The 21,473-nt window shown below is 43.8% G+C and overlaps 2 long non-coding RNA genes across 3 annotated transcripts in view; both read left to right on the forward strand.

Moving 5' to 3' along the window:
* LOC310711681 overlaps positions 1-21,473 on the forward strand; it is a 187,454-nt gene that overhangs the window by 128,251 nt on the left and 37,730 nt on the right. The gene's annotated exons all lie outside the window — the stretch shown is intronic.
* Positions 16,014-19,888, forward strand: LOC310711808. 2 transcript variants are annotated; one of them, XR_014528639.1, is made up of 3 exons: positions 16,014-16,188; positions 16,330-16,440; positions 19,784-19,888. It is a non-coding gene; the product is annotated as an uncharacterized lncRNA (long non-coding RNA). The 2 variants fall into 2 exon arrangements; XR_014528640.1 differs by lacking the exon at positions 19,784-19,888 and adding an exon at positions 19,181-19,310.

Consider the following 21,473-nt stretch of genomic DNA (forward strand, 5'->3'; position numbering starts at 1 on the left):
TTCAGGTTAAGAACAGTTTCAGGTTAAGAATGGACCTCCAGAATGAATTAAGTACTTAACCCGAGGTACCACTGTATTATGACCAATGTCTAACTTGCCCAATGTATCACTGAAGCTCAACAGAGAAATGTTGGAGGGTATGTGTTGTAGACAATATTGAGCTAGATGGACCAACGGTCTGTTTCACTATAAGGAAGCTTCCTAAGTTCCTTTGTTGGAGTGTGTGGTTTGTATTGTTCTGCTTTAATTTGTTACATTTGAGACTAAACATTCTGGATCATCTTCTCTCAGTTCTTTGCTTTGTCCTTTGTTTGCTTTGGCTCAATCCCATTTTAGCAGCATTAATTGAGGGTAACATTCTCTAGTTTGCTTCCCAGCACAGAAGCCTCATCAAAATAGGGTGTTCAGTGGGGCTGTGTTTACACCCTCATTGTCTCTCCATTCTCTTTTCCCTCCCTTCTGCAGATTCCTGTGTCATTATTATACTCTAATTTGGAAACCTTTTGTGGTACCTTTCCAAAGTCTCTTGTGTTGAAGTAACCACCTCTGACTGTTTGTGACTAATTACAAGTTAAGCTCCTGATGGATGTCCTTATAATGAATTTAGAATTTTTGCTGCTCTCCATGAAGAGAGTTGTGTGGGTTTTTTGTGTGTGGGGGTGTATGATCTCTCTTCATTTTTTATGGGGATGCTCCAAAAATGAGAAAACATTGCCCAAAGGAGCTTTCTCACTTTTCCTTACACAATGCATAAACAGCAAGTTTTGTTACATTATGTATTCACTACATAAGGCTTTAAAATAATCAGAACACACACACACACACACACACACACACAAAATTCACCAGGAAAGCTTCAGGGGCTAAGTCCCAGTTTCTTCATTACGAAAGCTGGAGAGGGGGAGTTAAACTGTTGTTTTATTTTATATTTGCAGAGGTTGCATCCACAATCCCTTTTGCTTACAAACAGGAATATTGAGTGGCCTGTACTGGTTATTATCGGCAGTAAGTGGCTTTGCTTCCATTCTCTCCTTTCACTTTTCTTACAGTTTTTGGGTCCTGTTGTGCATTCTACTTCTGAAAGTCTTAAATGGCTCAGGACCACAATACCTCAAGGACCCAGTGGCGTAGCGTGGGTTGTCAGCACCCGGGGCAAGGCAAGTAATTTGCGCCCCCTAACCCGTGGATTTGCGCCCCCTAACCCGTGGATTTGCACCCCCTAACCCCCAGATGTTGCGCCCGGTGCAGCCGGCCCCCCTTGCACCCCCCACGCTACGCCACTGCAAGGACCACCTCTTTCCATATGAACCAACCAGACCCTAAGATCACCTTCTGAGGTCCATCTCCATGTGCCTCCTCAACAAGAGGTCTGGAGGGTGGCAACTCGAGAGTGGGCCTTTTCTGCAGTGGCTCCCTGTTTGTGGAATACTTTCCCCAGGGAGGTTCACTGGGTGCCTTCATTATACACCTTCAGGTGCTGGGCAAAAATGTTCCTCTTCAACCAGGCCTTTGGGGTTGATCATTATCCAGTGCCCTCAGCTGAAATTAACCATCCTTGCCTTTTCAAACTGACAGGCTCTCTAGCTATCTTCGCACAAGACTCAGACGCAGTTAAAGGCATCGCCTTTGGTCCTGGGTGTTCATCATCACATATTGAATGCAGTGTCTGTTAACAGCGGCACTGTTTATATTGGGAAGTCTATGCAGACAGAAACCCCTTTTAAAAAGAGGGCAGCAGAGTTTCTGAGCTTCACCTCATCCCTTGCATTTCATTATGTGAGATAATTATGAAAGGCAGACAAGAGCAGTAATTATTGCCTGTTATTTTCCCGCCGATGAAGCACCAATTGATGTGTTTGGATTTTGTTTTCTTTTTATTTGCTCTCTGTTAGTTAAAATTCCTTTGTATGCCAAGTTCCTAAGAGGCTTGCAAGGAGACAAATACGTTGGGCTTTGCATTCTTCATTAAAATGTTTTTTTTTGTTTGTTTTTTTATGATGAGTGTCCAAATATCCCTAGTGAATGAAAATGACATAATTTGCAAATACCCCACAGGAGCAAGACCTGGTGTCTGCTAGGGATTTAAAGATGTCTTTTTCTATATTTAATGCCTTTGTGACAGAGAAACAATGTTTAAAATGTCAACTTCCGGGGGGTTGTGTGTGTGTGTGTGTGTGTGTGTGTGTTCATAATTATGGCTTCTATCGTGCCAAGCAGCAGCTCAGCGGAGTTCAAATTTACATAGTAAAGTTTTGTGTAACCAAACAAACATCCCCTAGTCTGGGTGCATCTGGGCGGCCTCCACCCAGCACTTAGCCTGCCTACAGATGAATGTTTTCTGCCTTCTCAAGTTTACATAAATAGCTGTAAATTCCTATAATTAACTGAGGAGGAAAAAAAGTCATTCATTGGGATTGAAACAAAGACATGTTTGTTTATCACTCTCATTGGCGTCCCCAACTCATAACATTGGTGTCAGCCAATGTTTTTGGTTTTGTGTTAAACAAAGCAGAAGCATCCCAGAGTGCAATGCTGCCAGGGACCCAACAGGCCACCGAAAAGAGGAATGGAACAATCCTGACATATTATTAAGAATGCTCTTTTCCCTCCCTCCCTCCCTTGCTCTGTATCTGTGCTACTCATGGGGGGATGACCTGTCTTTCCGACAGGCAGAAGTTAGAGCAAAATGATGAAGCTTTCTGCAAGTGTGTGGGGCGGGGGGGAGCCAGTAAATGATGGTTTCCTCAGAGACTTTTCCTTGCCCTGTTTTGGTAAATAACTCAGTGGGCAGGGCAGGCTTATTGATCATTTTATTTTCTCTTTTTTATACTCCCCACCCCTCCCTTCAAGAAGGAGCCTGGAGCTATTTCCAATGTAGGAAAAATTAGCAGGGGGAAAGGGGTTCTTAAAACATGTGCAAAGAATTCAGATGCATTGGTTGATTATTACATTTAAATCCCACCTTGTACAATGTCCTCATAACAACCTTGAGAGGGAGGTTAGAGTTTTGTGGGTGAGGAGGAAATTGAACCCTGGTCTTCCAATTCCTATTCCAACATCTAACCACTATACCCCACCGGCTCACAATCAGCTTATTAAATACAGTGGTACCTTGGGTTACAGACGCTTCAGGTTACAGACTCCGCTAACCCAGAAATAGTACCTTGGGTTAAGAACTTTGCTTCAGGATGAGAACAGAAATCACGTGGCGGCGGTGCAGAAGCAGCAGGAGGCCCCATTAGCTAAAGTGGTACCTCAGGTTAAGAACAGTTTCAGGTTAAGAATGGACCTTCAGAACTAATTAAGTTCTTAACCTGAGGTACCACTGTACCAGCAGTTGATATACATAGGACAGATAACTTTGCATAAACTTTTTAAATATTGCATTTTTAATTGCTATAACCCCCTCCCCTAGGACTTGATGGGGAAGGGTGGGTAAGAAATTGATGAAACAGCAACAAAATTTCCATCTGCTGCTCCACCCACTTTTAGGGTTGTCATATGTCTAGGTTTTCCAGAAATTATGTCCAGGGGCAATTTGCAAAACACGGGAGTTTGTCTTGGATTTTTGGCAACATACAATTTTAGGAATTTTTCTTTAAAAAAGCTCAACAATGTGTCCGGATTTTCACTTCTTGAAATATGGCAACCCCACCCACTTTTGCCTCTGCTAGCATGTGGGCTCCAGCAGGTTTCCCAGAGTATAATGTGGCTCACAGTATGAAAAAGCTTCCTGTCCAGATAGGTGCTATATTTCCACCATTACTAGGAACAATTGAGAATATGAAGATGCATTTTGACTTCATGCTCTTTATAAAATTAAACAAAAATCAATAGGCCAGGAGTTTGCATTGGAGTTACTTTCTCTCAAAACCATGGTTTCCACATTAAAACTTTTGAATTTCCTTAAACTCCATTCATTTCTTGCCATCTGCCTTTGATAGAAGGCCTTTGGCCATGAAGACTTTTTAAAGCTTGCAAGGAACATTTCTCACTGACTGGTATTTAAACGCCTTTGTGACTTTATGTACATTGTCCTTGTGCCATGGACCATTATGGCAGGCTCATTAAAGAAAAAGTACCGCGATTAATTCAGGAAAATTGGACACCAGGGCTTTGATGAAACAGAATTGTATTGCTGGCATTTGAGACTCTTCCGTACAATTTTAGTGTGTGATATTTTTAAACTGACTTCCTTCCTATTCTATATTCTCCTCCTCTGTTTTCATTACTCTTCTGGTGACCTCAGTACTACCTAAATACCCTAAAAGACTAGGTGAACTGTGCTTAAATTTGAAGTGGCTGAAATTAGAAACAGCCACTTAGGAAAAGTGGCATGTTAACAAAGCAACACCGATTATGTCCAAAGCATCTATATTTTATACACAAGTGACACTGCAAATGTCTTGACCCTTTAGTCTGTATAATCAGCAAATCTAACAGCAGCTAAAATGAACTTAAGGGGATAGAAAACTTCCATCAAATCTCCTCTCTCTCTCTAGCAACAGAATTCCTGGAATGTGTCTCCATAGTCCTAGGTGCTAAGAAATTTGTCCTAAGGGCCGGACTATGGCTGAGGAGACCTGTCAACAAAGTGTCTTTCTGCGGGCCCTCTCCTATAACGATAGCCCTATAATGTGGAGCCTGAAGAACTTACCCTGTTAGGAGACAGTGGCAGGCAGCTCACAGCTGCCATCTTTCTTTCTGACAGTGAGATGTTGAGTGGTTCCATGCATTGTGAGGAGTAATGACCACCACCACAAAAAACATGGCACCCACCTGTAAAAAGGGCATCATGTTATGAGGAATCAGCCACTTCAGCCCACAATGCCTCAGAATGACTGGATGTCTGCTGTATTGCCAGAAACAAAGATGGTGGCTGTAATCCACCCTCCCTCATAGGAACATTTTGGGTTTTATTAAAAGGGCCCCCAGTAGACCCTGCTGGAGCAATGGAGTCCTAGCAGCTGCCTGAAAATGCCACCCACTGATGCTGAGACTTTTCCTACCCCAGTGTATTCCAAACTGGTGATAGGTGAGCACAGTTACATTATGAATTAAATTCAGAGACACACTGCTATTCTAATGCCTAAACGGGGTTCCTTTTAGAGTGTGTGGCAGTAAGGAAGAATTGCTCAGCTTCAGTAGTCCACCCTCTATGTTTCTGCATGATTCACTGGTAGAAGGTGAGCTCAGAGCAGTAACTTGTACAGAGATACACTTAGAAACATCATCTGATGCTTCCATCTTCCTATAAAATGCAGAGGCATGGAAGAGGCTCATGGCACACCAACACACCACCTGGAATGAGTGCTCTAAATCAGCAGATGTTCTATAACTGCAGTAGCCCTTGGAATAAGTATATCTTCCATAGTTATTCTTGGGGGGAGAAATTCAATTCATTTCATATTTAAAGGTGACCTTCCAAAATTTATACTCTCCAAAGCAGTATGCATACCAAAACACAGCCATCCTTCCAAATTTGCACTTCAGCCAACCAATGTGTACGAAGATGCAGATATTAGGTTGAGATGTGCATAAAAATGCAGGTATATTAATGAAGATGTTGTACAAAAATGCATCATATTGGGGAAATTGCTTTGCATACAAACTTGTATATTAGCAGCATTTTAGTGTGATTATCTTCTGAGTCTTCATGATTTTTCAAAAATAAAATAAATCACAAACCTTTGTGGATATATGAAGAACTGAATTTAAGTTTGAAAAAATGAGAAACTGGGAGAAACCAAAAGAGACAGATTTGCCCATCCCTATGTAAGTGGCCACCACTCAACACCCAGCTAAGTTAGGCCTTAAAGATAAGCAGGGTTGCCTCTTGCCCTATCTCATGCGACCAATGAGCTGCAGAGATGAGCAAGAGCAGGAATGAGGAACCTGTTGTCCTCCAAACATTGTCAGACTCTGACTCCCATCATCCCCAACCAGCAAGACTGGAGGCTGGGGATCATGGGAGTTGGAGTTCAACAACATCTCGAGAGCCATTCCTGGACTTAAAGTTGAATAAATGCTCTAAGTCACTATAAGGCCGTTTCATATGTCCCAACAGGAAGAAAATGTCCCTAACAAGCTATTAAGGCAGCAGCAACAGGAGAAATGCACTTGAATTTGAATAAGAGGGCTTTGACTGTGCTTTGTTGTTTTCACCCAAAATGCAGTTATGCACAATGAAGGGATCAACTGTCACCTCTCTGCCTCTGTTTGGGAATTCGTTTCCCATTTCCTTGCCTGCTTCTGCCCTTCTAATTTCATTTCCAGCCATTTGCATCTTAGTAACCGCGTCTGTTTTCTTTGGCACCAAACTCTTCCCAAAGCTCTTTTCTATAAAACTAAAAATACCCCACTGTGCCGTAACCACTTCATTACCCCCATGCAACAAAAGCTGTTGCTGTAACACCGGAAAATACACTGAGGTATTCATTACAACTTTGTCTTCTGCCATAATATCATGCAAAACAAAACACACACACACAATTGAGAACCTACAATTAAAATGATGGTAGGTGTACTGGCAGCTGCCTCTGAGCGAGGATTTTAATAATACATTAAAACCTTTATTTTGGAGCTTTGCAAAATATAGAATTACAGCTGTACAAGGCTACTGGTACATCACTCGGAGTCAAGGGAGGAAACCTCGCCTGGCAGCAAAATTGGGAGTGAATTGCGACATCTCTGCAGAGCATCACTTTTGTGATCCCTTTAATCCAGGTAGAAGAAAACAGCATTGAACTGAAAAATGACATCTTAATAAGCTTATATTTACTATTGATTTTTATCGTGCCCTGAAGAATCCTGTTTAACATTGTTGTGCATAACTGAAATTGCTGTTTCGCTAATGTGTGAAGGAACTAACTCCATGTCTTGGGAAGAGAGCATGTGTTTTATTATTTCTAATCCAATTGGGTTGTGACAATTCTGTCTCTCCCTGTGCTTCCCCAAAGCAACCACCCTCATTTTCCAGATGTTAGGAGCACAGGAAGCTACTAGTCAGACCACTGGTCTATCTAGCTCAGTATTTTTCCCAGGGGAGACTCTCCTGCATTTCAGGGTTTCTCCCAGACTACCTAGAGATGATGGCGACTGGACCTGGGACTTTCTGAGTGCAAAGTCAGGTTCTCTACCCAGGTGCTCTATCACTTCCCCAAAAGAAGCATAGCTTCACTTGAAGGCCTATCCAAAAGGCAACAGATTCTGTGAACTGCCCTGAGACCTCTGGGTATAAGGTGGTATATAAATTCAATAAAAAAATAAACAGGTGGGGAAACTGCTGTCTAAACTGAGGTAGTCAAGCACCCCCCTTTTTTTAAGTACGAAGGCCCAAGTTCCTTAATAGTATACTCATCGTCAAAAGGCTGGTTTACCTTCTGGGCCAAAGACGTTTTTGAATAAAATTTATTGGTGAGGAATTAATAAGGGCATCCTTTTTCCTGCTGGGGGGGGGGTGTCTTACTACCATGAGAGGATCCACCTGGACTAGGAGGGAGAGAGGCAGGTAAGACATTCTCCTGGGCTGCCCAGTCCACCAGGGGGACGCAACACTTGCCCTGCCCCGGCAAAGGCAACCCATGCTATGCCATTGCTGCTGTCTATGCAGTGACAGTAAGAGCTGTTCAACACTGGAATGGATTGGCATAGAAAGTAGTAGACTCTCCTGCGTTGAAGGTCTTTAAGCAAAGATTGGATAGCCATTTGTCAGGGATTCTTTAGCTGTATTTCCTACATTGCAAGGGGTTGGACCACATGACCCTTGAGGTCTCTTCCAATTCTATGATTCCTGTCAGCCCCATTCAAGATGCCCTTGATCCAGGGTGATGGGAATTGTAACCCAATACCTCTAGAGGGTACCAGGTTGGGAAAAGCTGGTCTATACTGACTGGCAGCTTCTCTTTACAATTTCTACTGGATCTTTTTTTCCAGCACTGCCTGAAGATAGCGGAGACTGAGCCTAAGAACTCCTTCCTGAAAGACATGTGCTACACCACTGAGCTACACTCCTTCTCCATAGTCCTGCCTGGTTGGCTTTCCTCCATTTACTAAACCTTAAGCTGCACTAAGCATATATATGGTTACTGGGCAGAGAAGGCTTTATAGCCCACCTTGATCCCTTGGGTTAGGTTGCATTATAAATCTAACTTACTAAATAAATGTGTCACTTAGCCATGCTTTCAATCATATCACAAGTGCTGATTTCTCTCAGTTCTTGAAGACTTTCCGCTCTCCACTTCTTGACATCATGCTCTGCTCTAGAAAATATTTGTGGGTTTGCCAGGCCAAAACTGGGCCTGACATAAATGGCCACAGTCCCAAGAGATCCCTTTGACTATGCTTTATCTTTGCAAAGGGAGAAGGGACTGCACTTAAAAGAGCCAAGGAATGTTGAGATTGCTCCCCTAGGCATAGGCAAGTTGGTGAGAGCTTCTTTGGAAATTGCAGAAATATTGGATGGGGCGTTTTCGAATGTGGATTATGTCATGTGTTCAGGGACTATTTAAACAAAGCAATATCGACAATCATTCCCTCTCCTGATCTTATAAATAAGCATTCAGGGAATCCTTGTGATGATGAACGCTTGACAGGGGAAGCTTGTAACAGCCTACTTCTTGGCCTACTGCAAATTATCCTTTTAAACCAGAGTTGGCATAAATGAATTGCTAACACATTTGACCCTTCGCGTCTCCTAAAAAGCTTGCCATTAAGGTCTGGACAAGCAGGCCAGTAGCTGTATGTAATGGCAGATAACTAATTGCTCGCTTGAAAAATATACTCTCCTAAAGGGGCTTGAGGTTCCAAAGCAGGTCATAAGTCAGAGGGATGCTCCCTGTGTCAAGACCAAAATAATTCTAGCAAAAGCTACCACTCCTTCCAAGCACAGCTGCTGCAAGAGCTACTGTAGGCCAAGATATTTTGCCACCTGAAGCCAAGGAAAGATAGTGCCCACTTCTATTTTATGCACAAAAGTCAACTACCCCAGCAGATGAATCTTATAGCAACCACTGTGTTCGTGGTGCAGAATCCTACTCTGCAACTAGAGAGCCCCAGATTAGCTTAGATGGTGGGGGGCAGGTCACAAAGCACACTATTCTCCAACAACTTGCCACCATACCTTCACCCCCTGAAGGCAACCTCTGCTTAATGTTAGAGCTGGCCCTGACTCATGTTATCCTAAAACATGAATACAGGGTGGGGAAGAGCTTATCCTTCACAGTTGCTGCAGAGAGCAATGTCAGTGTTGCAGATCTGGAACTGGGAAGCTCCTGGGCTGAAGGTTGGAAGATAACCCAGTGAGCTAACGTGGCCTGATATTCTTCAGAGATCTCAATCTGGGTATTCCATTAAAAAAATCCATGGATATTAACTATAGCAGAGAAATTTGGTTCCATTCACATTTGAAGGTGAGCCTACCAAATCTGCACTTTCTGAAACAACATGCCAACTGAAACTCATCCATCCTTCAAAATTTGCATTAGTAATTTCTGCAGTAGATTCTTCAGCTCTCCTGCCAAGCAATGTGTACAAAAAATGCATGTGGTAGGGTAAGGTATGCACCCAAATGCATATATTACTGAAAGTGGCATACACACATGCATTATATTAGGGGAAACTCTTTTGCAAAACTGAATGCAATAGGCAAAATTACATACAAATGTGTATATTAGGAGAAATCTGCACAAAAATGCTGTTGAATTTTTAGGAGGCCTGATGTGGAAATTATATTGCCTTTGTGACTTTTTTCATATTATTTCTTTCTTGAAAACTACCCTGGGAATGCATAATGAAGGCTGGTATAGAAATCCCTGGAGCTGGGATGGGAAACCTTTTTCATTCCCTTTGGGGCAACCTTCAAGGGACCACATGCCAGTGGAGGGTTGGGCCAGAGGCAAAAGCAGGCAAAGTGGTGAATGCAAATTTGGCCTTTGCAGAGTAGCCTAGTTTCTACATACACTCACACACCCTTCTCGGTCCTCCATCCAGGGAAGCAAGAGGCACCAGCAGAATTGAAGGATGCATTCCAACCAGGCACAGACACTCAAGGAGGGCGCAAAGTAGTGAGGAGTATGATCTGGGGAGAGGGGTGTGTGGTTGAGGAGGGGGTATAGTTTGGGGAAAGGCCCCAGGCCGAAATAGAGAGGCCTGGAGGGTTGAATTCAGTCCCTAAGCTCAATATTCCTCCCTATAGACATAGGGCAAAATTACAGAGAGAGAGAATAAATGCTTAGAGTTTTGCAAACCCAGCCAGTGAGCACATGGTAGCCAAGAGAGAAGTGCTTGATGACCCTAAACATGCCCACTCATTTCTAAGTTCAATGGGACTTGCTCTTTAATAAGCATGTGCTTAAGATGCAGTCTTGGTGGAGAGGCTGTACCAACTCCAAGACCTGAAATTTTTGTTTCTGAAGCAATCAACCTGGCTCTACCCACAAATACTAAATTTAAGGCTACGTGTTTATAAAAGGAAACATTCAAGCATGTTCGTTTATGGTGGTCAGCCGTGTCTCTAAATAAATAAGACCTAAACAATGCCGATGACATTTTCAGCATCGTATCCACCCAACAATTTTTCCCTCCCTGGGCTTTAAGATGGTTTTTTGTTTTCCAGGGTGTATTTTTCCCTTTAAAAAAACAAAAAAAACCTCTATTCTAAACACCTGCCTTGGGACTCCAAAGCCCTCTTAATTCATCTCACATTTCAGAAAGGCTACCATTATTACAAAAGTCACATAAAGAACAAGTTGGGCCCGTTTTACAGAAATTTGTTGTTTCTTATTGCTGCTTCTGCTTGGTTGAGTTGCAGTTCATAGTGTCAGCTGAAGAGCAAAGGGCTGCATGCTGGAAATGATGTGCAGGAGAGGATGTCTTGGGGTGCACCTCAATTGCCTTGTAGTTTAGCATTCTATAGGGCAGGGGTAGGGGAACCCCCAAGCCCCTCTATCTGACCAGCCAACCTCCCCACTGCTCTTGCTTAGCACCCAACTTGAGAGTTTTTGCCTCTCTGAAATATGTCCTTGAACTCTGATCATGTCTCTCGTTGTCCTGGGTGGAGGATAGAGAAGTGCATCTAGAAACTAGCCTACAGCACAAAGGTTAATTTTACATCCATTACTCTGGCATGTGCCCCCCTCCCAATGAAGGCTGCCCAGAATGGAATGTGGCCCTAGCTGGAAAAGCTTCCCCACCCCTGCTGTAGAAGTGCATCCTGCAACAATCTTTTGCAGTGTGGATTACTCCTGTTCAGGATTTCAGCCAGCCAGTTATTATCTTTTCCCAAGATGTTCCATTCCATTCCTTCATCACCCTTGTTTTTCCACTCCCAACAGCCAATCAGCTGTTGCAGGCAACTGAGCATGCTCAGAATCTTCCTGGCTGTTTTGTGGACCTGGGTGTGTTTCATTCAGTGCCTTCACCAGGTTCATGGAGATACATCTTCCTCCACCACCTCTCTTTACATAGGGGGTGTATCGCCAGCCCCTCCAGTGTCTGCCACCTGGTGAACCAGACAGCCGGACAGCCACCTGTCCTGCCCTGTCCTCTCACAGAGGCCAGGCTGCACTGCACCTGCACGACCACCCAACTGTGCATGTGTGGGCTCACAGAGGCTGCACACACATACCCCTGAAAGCTCCAGGTCCAGCCCACTGGCAGTAGCTAAAGGGTGGAAAGGCAGTGCATGTGTGCAACAGACAGGTGCCTGCACTGTGGGTGCCTCCAAAACCTTGCCCTGTCGTGGGGCTGGGAAGGGCAAGGGGATAAAACCACTGATGCTAGCCTTTCCAACTAACCAGGCTTTTCTTAGGAACTGGGTGCAGGGGATGGGGGAAATGGTGTTGGTACAGTGGTACCTTGGGTTAAGTACTTAATTCGTTCTGGAGGTCCATTCTTAACCTGAAACTGTTCTTAACCTGAAGCACCACTTTAGCTAATGGGGCCTCCTGCTGCTGCGGCGTCGCCGGAGCACGATTTCTGTTCTCATCCTGAAGCAAAGTTCTTAACCTGAAGCACTATTTCTGGGTTAGCAGAGTCTGTAACCTGAAGCGTATGTAACCTGAAGCGTATGTAACCCGAGGTACCACTGTACTGCATACCATTGAGTACCGCCAGAAAAAAGCACTGCTTTCATTCATAGAGGAACTTGAAGAGAGATTTCCCACATCCTGGTCTTGCATTCTAAACATAAACCCTGAGAAATAGGGAGATTTTGTTTAGAGCTGCCCAACTTGAGGGACGCTGTCTCATGGAACACTCACTCCATTCTCTTGGCCAGATCATATGAGTGAGACCAGCATCAAAACCTGGGCCTGCTCATATACAGATCAAGCGTTTCCCCATGGCTTGCTCACATTTTGACGGCAGTAAACTGCACCAACTGTTTGTTTGAATAGGCCGGATGCCTTACAGAAATAGCAGGTTGTTCCTGCCTTATGGCAAGCAGACAGGAGCCCATCAGCTGTTGACAGACAGCAGAGGCTAAATGCAGCAGTGACTGCTGAGGGACTCAACTTCCATTGAGCTGTTTAATCAGTGCTATGAATGAGCTCTGTGCTGATCCTTAAAAATGAGAAGCAAATCTTCTCTCGAAAGCTTCCTGGCCCCCTAGTGCTATTGCTGTTTATTTTTTATTTGGACTCAATATTATCTTTAGCATTGCTTACAAAATTCTGCTCATCCAACTTCCTACCAGGATTTGGGGATTCTAAATTGCCTGGTCTTGCTTGTGAAGCAGCAATGACCAGGTTAGCAGTCTTCTAGTCCTCCAACTTTTGATTTCTGGACACTGATATAGTCAGTTAAATCAACACATTCCACTGTGGATTTCAAGGCAGGTCCCATCTACACCATGCATTTAAAGCAGTATCATTCTGTTTTTAAACAGTCATGGCTTCCCTCAAAGAATCCTGGGAACTGTAGTTTGTTGAGGATCATGTGAGATGTTTGGAGACGCCTATTCCACAGAGCTAAATTTGTCAGGGTGGCTTAAAAATCCATTCTTATTCATAGGGAACTCTGGGAATTCCAGCTTTGTGATGGGAATTGTGAAATCCATACTAAAATTATGATTGATTTTCATGAGGACTTATTTTCACATCAGTTTGCATTGAAAATGAATGTGCAAAACTGAACTTAAAATTGGGAAAAATGAGAAGGGAGAAAGAAACCAAAATAAATTTGCTCATTCCTGTGTCCAGCCTCTGCCTGAAGACCCCAATGAGAGAGTGAGAGATCACCTTTCTTCTAGGCAATTGGTTCCATTGTTTAGCATACTTGTATCAAAAAAAGTTTCTTCTCATTCAACCAAAATCTACCCTCCGCCACTTTAGCCCATTAGATCTACACAGTAAAAGAAGACCCAAAAAAGCTTACAAATTTCTACACAAACCCAAACCCCAAAGCAACTGATCCCTTCATGATCTGACTCAGCTTCCTTTGTTCCTGTGAGTATGCAATAATAATAATAATAATAATAATAATAATAATAATAATAATAATAATAATAATTTATTTATACCCCACCCATCTGGCTGGGTCCCCCCAGCCACTCTGGGCGGCTTCCAACAAAACACTAAAATACAACAACCTATGCCAGTGATGACCCCAAGCAGCCAGCAAGATCATTCATTGCAGGTCTCTAGCAAAAGCAGAATTCAAAATAAAAACAGCCCTAATGTGTGCATATGCTGCAATGGCAAAAAGCCTTTGGTTTGACCACAGCAGCACCATCTCTGTTTTGCCTAGTTTCTCCAGGTAGCATGTCAGGCATGCACTGTAACATAATTGATGCCTCAAGGTTACTGGCTGCACCTGAGACCCTCCAACCCACCCACCCCCACCTCTCTCCGTCTCCCCAGGCTTGCAAGTAAGTGCTATGTTCAGGACCATAAAATGGATCAAAACCACTTTGGGTGCCACATCGGCAATTGTTTTAAGAAAGCGAGGGGAAAGTTATGAATCTGCCGGCACTAAATCTTGACTCCCAATTGGTTGAGTGTCTGATCGATGCGCAGTAAATCCTCGGCATGCTTAACTGTCTCTTAGAATATAGAACTCATCAAAAGTCATCACCATCAATGTGTCCAGCGATGCTTTAATTCAAAGTTACAACCACCACTGCAACTTCGCAGGCAAAGGGGAGCAGAGGTGCAAGGTCTGCGATCGTGCTTCCTCTGGGAAAGCAGCACTAATGTTCAAAAACTGCGAACTCTGACCTGTGGGGAAGAAAAGGAAGAGGCTTCCCACCTCCCATCTCTTCTCTTCCTTTGTTAACCAGGTATGTCTTGTTCACCACTTTTTTAAATGTTAACCTGTTTATAACAGAAGTGGCTGGTGGAGGGTGAAATGGTGTTGCCCACCTGGCTTCCCAACAGAGAGCTTTTGACCAGATTAGATTGTCTTGTTTGTCTTAGGCAAGCTACTCTGGGAGCCTGTAAAGGCTGGAGATCAGGTAAATAAATAAATAAAAATTGAATAAAATGGCAGCTACTGTGATTTCAGCACCAAGGTGATGCTTGCTTGACTTACACTCATCTCCTCTTAAGTGTCATAAACAAGCAATCCCAGAAGCAGGTTTGAGCAAGTGGAGAAGGAGAAGGTTGAGAGGACTGGAGTGGGGCAGGGATGGAAGTGGTTGAATAGATCAGTGGTTCCCAATTAGCTAAGCACTGAGGACCCACTATTTTTCAAAAGCCAAGCCACGGACTCCCTGCTTTTGAAAATATTGATAACTCTTATTTTAGTTACCTTTGCAAAGTGATTTTTGGAACAAATTGTGGAGTGGCCCCTAATAAGCAAAGGATTTTTGGTATACTAAAAAATCGACTAGGGCTGAGCAATATCCGGTTTTCAACATTGTTATATGTCAGCAGCTAAGCATTGTGATATTCTGATATGCCACGATGTCTGGAATTGGAGATCAGGCGTGGGGGTGAGGGAAGGAGAAGCCACAGAAATCAGGCGGGTGGGGGAAGAAGAGGAAGTGGAGTTACCTCCATGGTTTGAGTGGGAGGGAGGGGCATGGGGGATGCATCAAGCTGCCAACAGTAGGGCAGCCAGTGGTGGCAGCCAGTGAAGATGAATGCCCACTGTGGCTGCTGCTGCTTTCCTGAGAAAAGCTGCTCCGCCTCAGTGCCAGGGGAAGGTAGTTCCATGGTGCCTTGAAGTGAGGGCAATCAGCTGCCCTGGTCTCCCCCAACTTGAGGGAAGGTAGCTCAGATCAGCAGCATTATCGGCTGAGATCATTGTGCGATATTGGTGATGCCTTGAAATTGGTTGCCATGCTCTCCCTCGCATGAGGAACAATATATTGCTGCATATTGCCAGGTCAACATCGTTCTTGCAGTATGATTTCAAAACCAGTTTTGACCAATATATTGAAAAAATCACACAGCACTGAAACAGACCAGAAAAATTGTGATATTACCATGCAAAAATGACAAAAAAAAAAATAGTTGGGAGGAGGCAAGGGATGGGGCTGTGGACCCCCTGGGTGTGTTCTGTGGACCCCCAGGGTTCCCCCTAATTGGGAACCACTAGCCTAGATAGGGTTAGACCTCTGGCTTGTTCTAGGTCCCAGCACACATGACCACTCAGAGAGTGGGGGAAGGAACATAGCTCAGTGCTTTGCATGCACAAGGTCTCCAGTTGCATCTTCAGTGTCTCCAGATAAGGCTGAGGAAGACTCCTGGAGAGCTGCTGCCAGTCGGTGTGAACAGGACTGGCTAGATGGGTCTGATTCTGCATAAGGCAGCTTCAAGTGTTCCTGTGACATCAACCCTGCTTCTGGCTTCAAGGAGATAACTTCAAGGCATGCTTGAGCTTTGGACACATGTACCCCCACTTTCTTCTTCAATAAATAAATGGCTGGACCCCAGTCATCCTATAGTTCCCATGACATGATGCCCAACTGATTCCAAGAAAAAGCTTTGAATCTATTCTAGAACTCCCTCCAGTTGATCTTCCCTGCAGACAGACACCTTCCCTGTTCCCTCCCTATTCAGGCTTTGTGGGAGCAGAATGGAGTATGCCATCCTCTGCAGATCCAAGCCACCTTCTTATTTTGGCTTCTTTGGCTGACTTTTACCTGCCTTATCCTCGCACTGCAGCCTCTGTGAGTCTCTCGGGATTTCTTTCGTCTCCTTGAGTTGAGCATTCATGTCTGAGTGAGTTATGCTCCTCTCACTGGTAATTTTGCAGCTTTATTGGATTCCTTCAACTTCACTCAGTAAATTCCAGTGGCTATCAGGAATGGAAGGCATGCAGAGCCCCGATTGAGGATTTTATTGACTCATTGAAGTCTAGATAATGCTGTTTATCCTTTTCCAGCGACAGCACAGGCGTGTGAAGTGCAGCAGCTTAGCTGAGAGTCACCGGCAGAAATCATCAAGCAGCCCCTGCCTCCTCTTTCCAAGACCTCACAACTACTGACGAAAATTGGTATGTAAGCATGTCCTCTCACCATGGATCCCAACAGACATCCTTTTCATTATGATGACTTGTGCTCATGATGTTATTGCGGAAGTTATATGCAGTCTCACTTTCAATACAATACTTGCAATACTTTTGGGCTGGACATAACTGCTTCATTTCCAGCGGGCATGTCCTGTAGCTTTCTGCTGAAATCCTGTAGGTTTTTATACTATAAATCTTTATACCACTTTTTTTTATACTAGTTTACTTTTTCTCCCATTTTTGCTGTGAATTTTGAGATGCATTGCAGAAAAACTATCACGCTATTTTCAAACCCGCATTGGCTGTGCACTCACTGTGTTTCCATTGTTATTCCATCTTTTCTCTCCAAAGAGCTCAAGGTGGGATACATGCCTCTCCCCCTCTTCATGCAATCCCCACAACAACCCTGTAAGGTATGTTTGGCCAGAGAGACAGTGACTGGCCCAAAGTCATCCAGCGAGCTTCACACCCATGGATTTGAACCCTGCTCTCACAGGTCCTGTTCCAACACACCTACCTCTACACTGGCTCACAGTCCATTTTCATACAACAACATTATTATCCAAAATTTGCATGTATTCTGTACCTCTTTTATATAAGAAAGGTGTCTTGCTTCTCAAACCAGCTTCACACTGACTGGAGTCCTTAAGCCATTCCTATGCATAGGATAAAGACATCCCTATCTTGTCACCACTGCCTGGCATCCATACAAACAGAAACTAATGTGGAACTAATGAAGTTGTGCTGATGTGAAAAGCTGGGAGGGGGGGGAAGAGCTGTGAATTGCACTGGGCCAGGGGGGCAGGCAACCTCCCTGTGCTCTAAGGCAGTAATGTGAGCACCCCCATAATGTGACACGATGTTTAGACAGTCCAGTATAAGCCCACCACATATTCACTATTATTACATCAATGGCAGGTGGCAGAATGCACCTGCAGAAAAACCACCCATCTGGAAAAGACCATCAAACTGCTGTTTCAAAGAGGATTCTGGGGAACTAGAGTAGAGAGAATCTTCTGGGGAACTAGAGTAGAGAGAGTACTGTTGTGCCCATCCAAAGTTGTTGCTGAACACTGGAAGATTCGGGGCAGGTAAAAGGAAGGACTTCTTCCCCCAACATGATGTTTTAACTGTTGAATTCACAGCCTCAGGATGTAGTGGTGGCTTCCATCTTGGACCGCCTTAAAAAAGCCCTACCTGGCAATTATGGGGATTGAACCTGGAACCATTTTCTGCATGCAAAACGGATGCTGTTGTATTGAGCTTTGGCCTGTCCTCATCAACATGGATATGATAAGCCTGCACATATTTTACAAAAAATGATTTGAGTACAAAAATATTGGAAGACGTGATGTTTCAAAGCAATTAAAATAGATAATGCTCAGAAAAGAAAAGAAAAAGGAGTTTAGACGAATTCGTGGAGGATGAGGTTATCAATGGCTGCAAGTCACAACAGCTGCATTCTCTGTCCATTGCCAGAGGCAATATGCCTCTAAGTTGCTGTGAATCACTGGCAGGGAGAGAACTGTGGCCCTCACATCCTGCGTGTGAGCTTCCTGTCAGCATCTGGTTGGCCACTGTGATAATAGGATGATGGACTAGCTGAGTTTTGGGGCTGATCCACCAGGGCTCATAGGCTGCTTTTCTTTTCTTTTTTTGCCCAGATACTGTACCTTTTATAACTGAATGAAAGACAGACTATCAACAGGTGCAGTGCAGGGTTGTAGTGATGAAGGAAATCTACTTGCTATGCAGCTGTTAGAAACACAACACTCCTGTCCGTGAGCACACGGGACGGGAGGCTGGGGAGATGGCAACCCTAGGTCAGACTTGCTACCTAACTCGAGTGAAAACCTTGAAGAATGGTCTCCGTGTTTCATTCCGTGTCCTCTGAGGCCCACGGCCAGTCAAACTGAGCGGAGGGCTGTGCTAGAAAACCTAGCAAAATCGGGAGTGAGCGTGATTTATCACGTGAGCAGGGAAAAGTATATTGGAAAAGGTGACCGGCCACGTCCCCAGGTTGCCTAAACAGACGGAGAATGAGTGCTGCAGATACGTCTGGGTTTTAAATGCCGATTTGCTGGTCTCATTAATCTGCTAAATTACCCAGCTCAGATTGCTTTATGCGTAAGCATCGCATCCAAACAGGCCATTTTGCATTAGCTGCCATCAGAAAGAGGAAACAGCCGCAGAGGAACAGGGGGGAAGCCACAAGGAGAGACTTATTGGCTGCAAAAAGAATCCTTAATAAAATCCTTATACACCACTGTTCCCAAGAACCGTTTTGGCGTGTGTGTGCTGGTGTCTAGTAATATCTACTTTGGTCCTCTGGTCAGACAACATTTGTTCTGCGTCAGCCAAAACCCAGTGCCAGCAACAATCTGGGGTGCAGTCTTATAATTAATAAGCAGGTATTCATAGAGCCTGACTGACTACTCAGAGTTGAGCATAGCATAGGATTCGTTGATTAGGAGCAGAAGCTAAGGGAGCAGGGAAAATCTGGCATCAGAACAATCTGAACCAGATTTCTGAATATCAATCCTGGAATTATTTAGGACAATTGTTTTTCGTTTTCTTTTGGGGGAGTTGTGTGTGTATATTTATAATGAATTGTTGCAGACAGCAGAACATTCTTGTCACATCGACACAATTAGCTGGCTAGCCTCAGTGTGCAGTGATTTGCTTTGATTATTTAATCGATTTTCTTTTCGTCTCTGTTTTTTAGTAAATCTACCTAAGCCCTAATGAGACCTCCCTAAATTGATTAGATGCTCTGCAATTTCAGCCTAGTTTACACATTATTTCGGAAAGCTGTCAAGATCCTGTGACTTTCATTTCATTGGATTTAATGATTGCTGGGAAGGAGAGCGAAGGGAGAAAAGGTGTGCATTACAGCCAGATACAATCGTTTTTGTCAGTGTGATCCTTTTAAGTGCAATTCAATTAAAGTGTTATTCCCTAATTTTATTATTGTGCTAGCTTGAGTGCTAATGCTAGCCACCAATAAAGCAACAGGTAGATAATGGTATACAATTTAATTTAACTAATTGGAGTTTAGTGATCTAACATGCTTTTCATATCCTAATTCTTTGAATAATCTTTGATTTTTGCATCTCCTACAATTTTTTTAATGGAAGAGGGCAGGCGAAAACATCAGTTACATTTCAGATTCAATTATCGGTTAACATCTGCCTTTAACAGCGAGATCAGTATGCACACGAATTCCATCTATTACCTGCTCCATGCATCCATTTCCCATTGTCTCCATGTTTGACCTTGAAATTAATTTATCTAACTGTGCTTACATTCCTTATTATGTTATCTCCAGTCTTGTAGGGCCAGAAACATTTTCACTGACTAGATTTTGGCAGAGTGACAATGCAGAGAGAGTCAACCACAGAGAGGAACATGTTCCTCAAGCAAGAAAACAGAAGTATGTGGGTCCCCCCCCCCTTCTGAATAGAAAATGTGGTGTGTTATTTGCAAGCCCCTATAGAAGCCCTCAAGTGGAATTTTGCTTTCAATTCCATCTCTTGTCAGATTTTTTTTTTTTGAGGGGGGGTATCTCTGTTTATTTTTATTTCATGTGACTTTCTTTGCATGGCCATTGCTGCCTTGTTAATTGCAGTTTGATATCCTGGCTGTTTTTTCTACAAGTATGTTTCTATTGCAGCTATACTGCATTGTGGGTTATTATTTTCTTCCCAAACACCTTCTCCAGGAGCCAATCCTAAGTGTCTGACTCACCTCCTTTTGCTCTGATTGGCTCCAATCAACACAAAAGGTAGGAAGACTTCTTCTCAGTGCCTACAAAGCTCCCTTTCATGCTGATTGAGTGACTTTTGGATTCTGGAGACAGGGACCCTGTCTTCAACCCCCTGTCCTCCTAGGCCACCTCTAGATGAGAATACAAAAATTGCTGGTCATGTATCCTTTCATATTATGGTTACTACTTATACTCTTAGTCGCCAATCAAATAGAAGAACTTACCAGAAAAAAAACCTTTGTGTGCATATTTCAGCAGCATTTCATATGCGCTGTGCTCTCAAATGCTTTTGCTGTCTTTCAACTTAAGTGTTCGCTGACCGCTCTTAATGTGTGCAAAATTCCTTCCTGCCTCCACAACTGTGTCAACACATGTCCACAATTTCCTCTGGAGCAGCAAGGAAATATAGCAAAGCTGAGCTGATCGTTACAAAGTGATTATAATCCCATTGTCTCTCCTGACCTTGATTGTGGCAGCATGGCAAGATCTCTGTTTCTCTCGCCACGTGCTTTCAAAGAACTGCTCAGATTATGGGGGGGATGGGACACAGGGAGCCATAGTAAGATCCACTAGGTGAGAAGTGAGGAAGCTGTGACCCTCCAGATGCTGTTGAACTACAACTCCCATCATCCCTGACCATTGGTTGTGCTGCCCAGGGGTGATGGGATCTGGAGTCCAGCATCTGGAGGGCCACCAGTTCCTGCACTAGCCCCCACATCCTGATGCCCACCTGTGTCCTCTCCCATAATCCATCTAAGAACAATCACCAAAGGGTTGGGGCTCATCTCACCTGCCTCCCTATTGTAATTAAAGCACTGCTTCACCCTGGATCAAGTTCTGAAATGTCTCGGCCAGGGGTTGAGGAAGCTGTTGACATCAAGATGTTGCCAACTTCAACTCCCATCAACCCTGTTGAGTGTTGCTAGTGGAAGATGGCTTTTAGACTCAACCATTGTAAGAGCTATAATGATTTCCTCCTAGCTTTTAGACTCTTTATGTGGGGAATCTTTCTTCTATCTCAGCTTTGAGAAAATAAAAAGAACACTGCAATTTGGGCACGTCTGCAGTGCTTCCATTGAAAACTGGACAAAATGCACCTCTGAGAATTCCTTTAAGCTGGGGTGTCCAAAACCTTAGAACCGTGTGTGTGTGTGTGGTGGGAATGAAAGTAGATTTGTGAGAAGACATCACTGCCTGTTCCACACTGCATTTGTTGCATGCAGCACTGTTTCTGTTCTGCTGCACTCTGTCT

The sequence above is a fragment of the Podarcis liolepis genome, assembly GCF_965112155.1.
Source record: "Podarcis liolepis genome assembly, chromosome: 7".
NCBI lineage: Eukaryota > Metazoa > Chordata > Lepidosauria > Squamata > Lacertidae > Podarcis > Podarcis liolepis.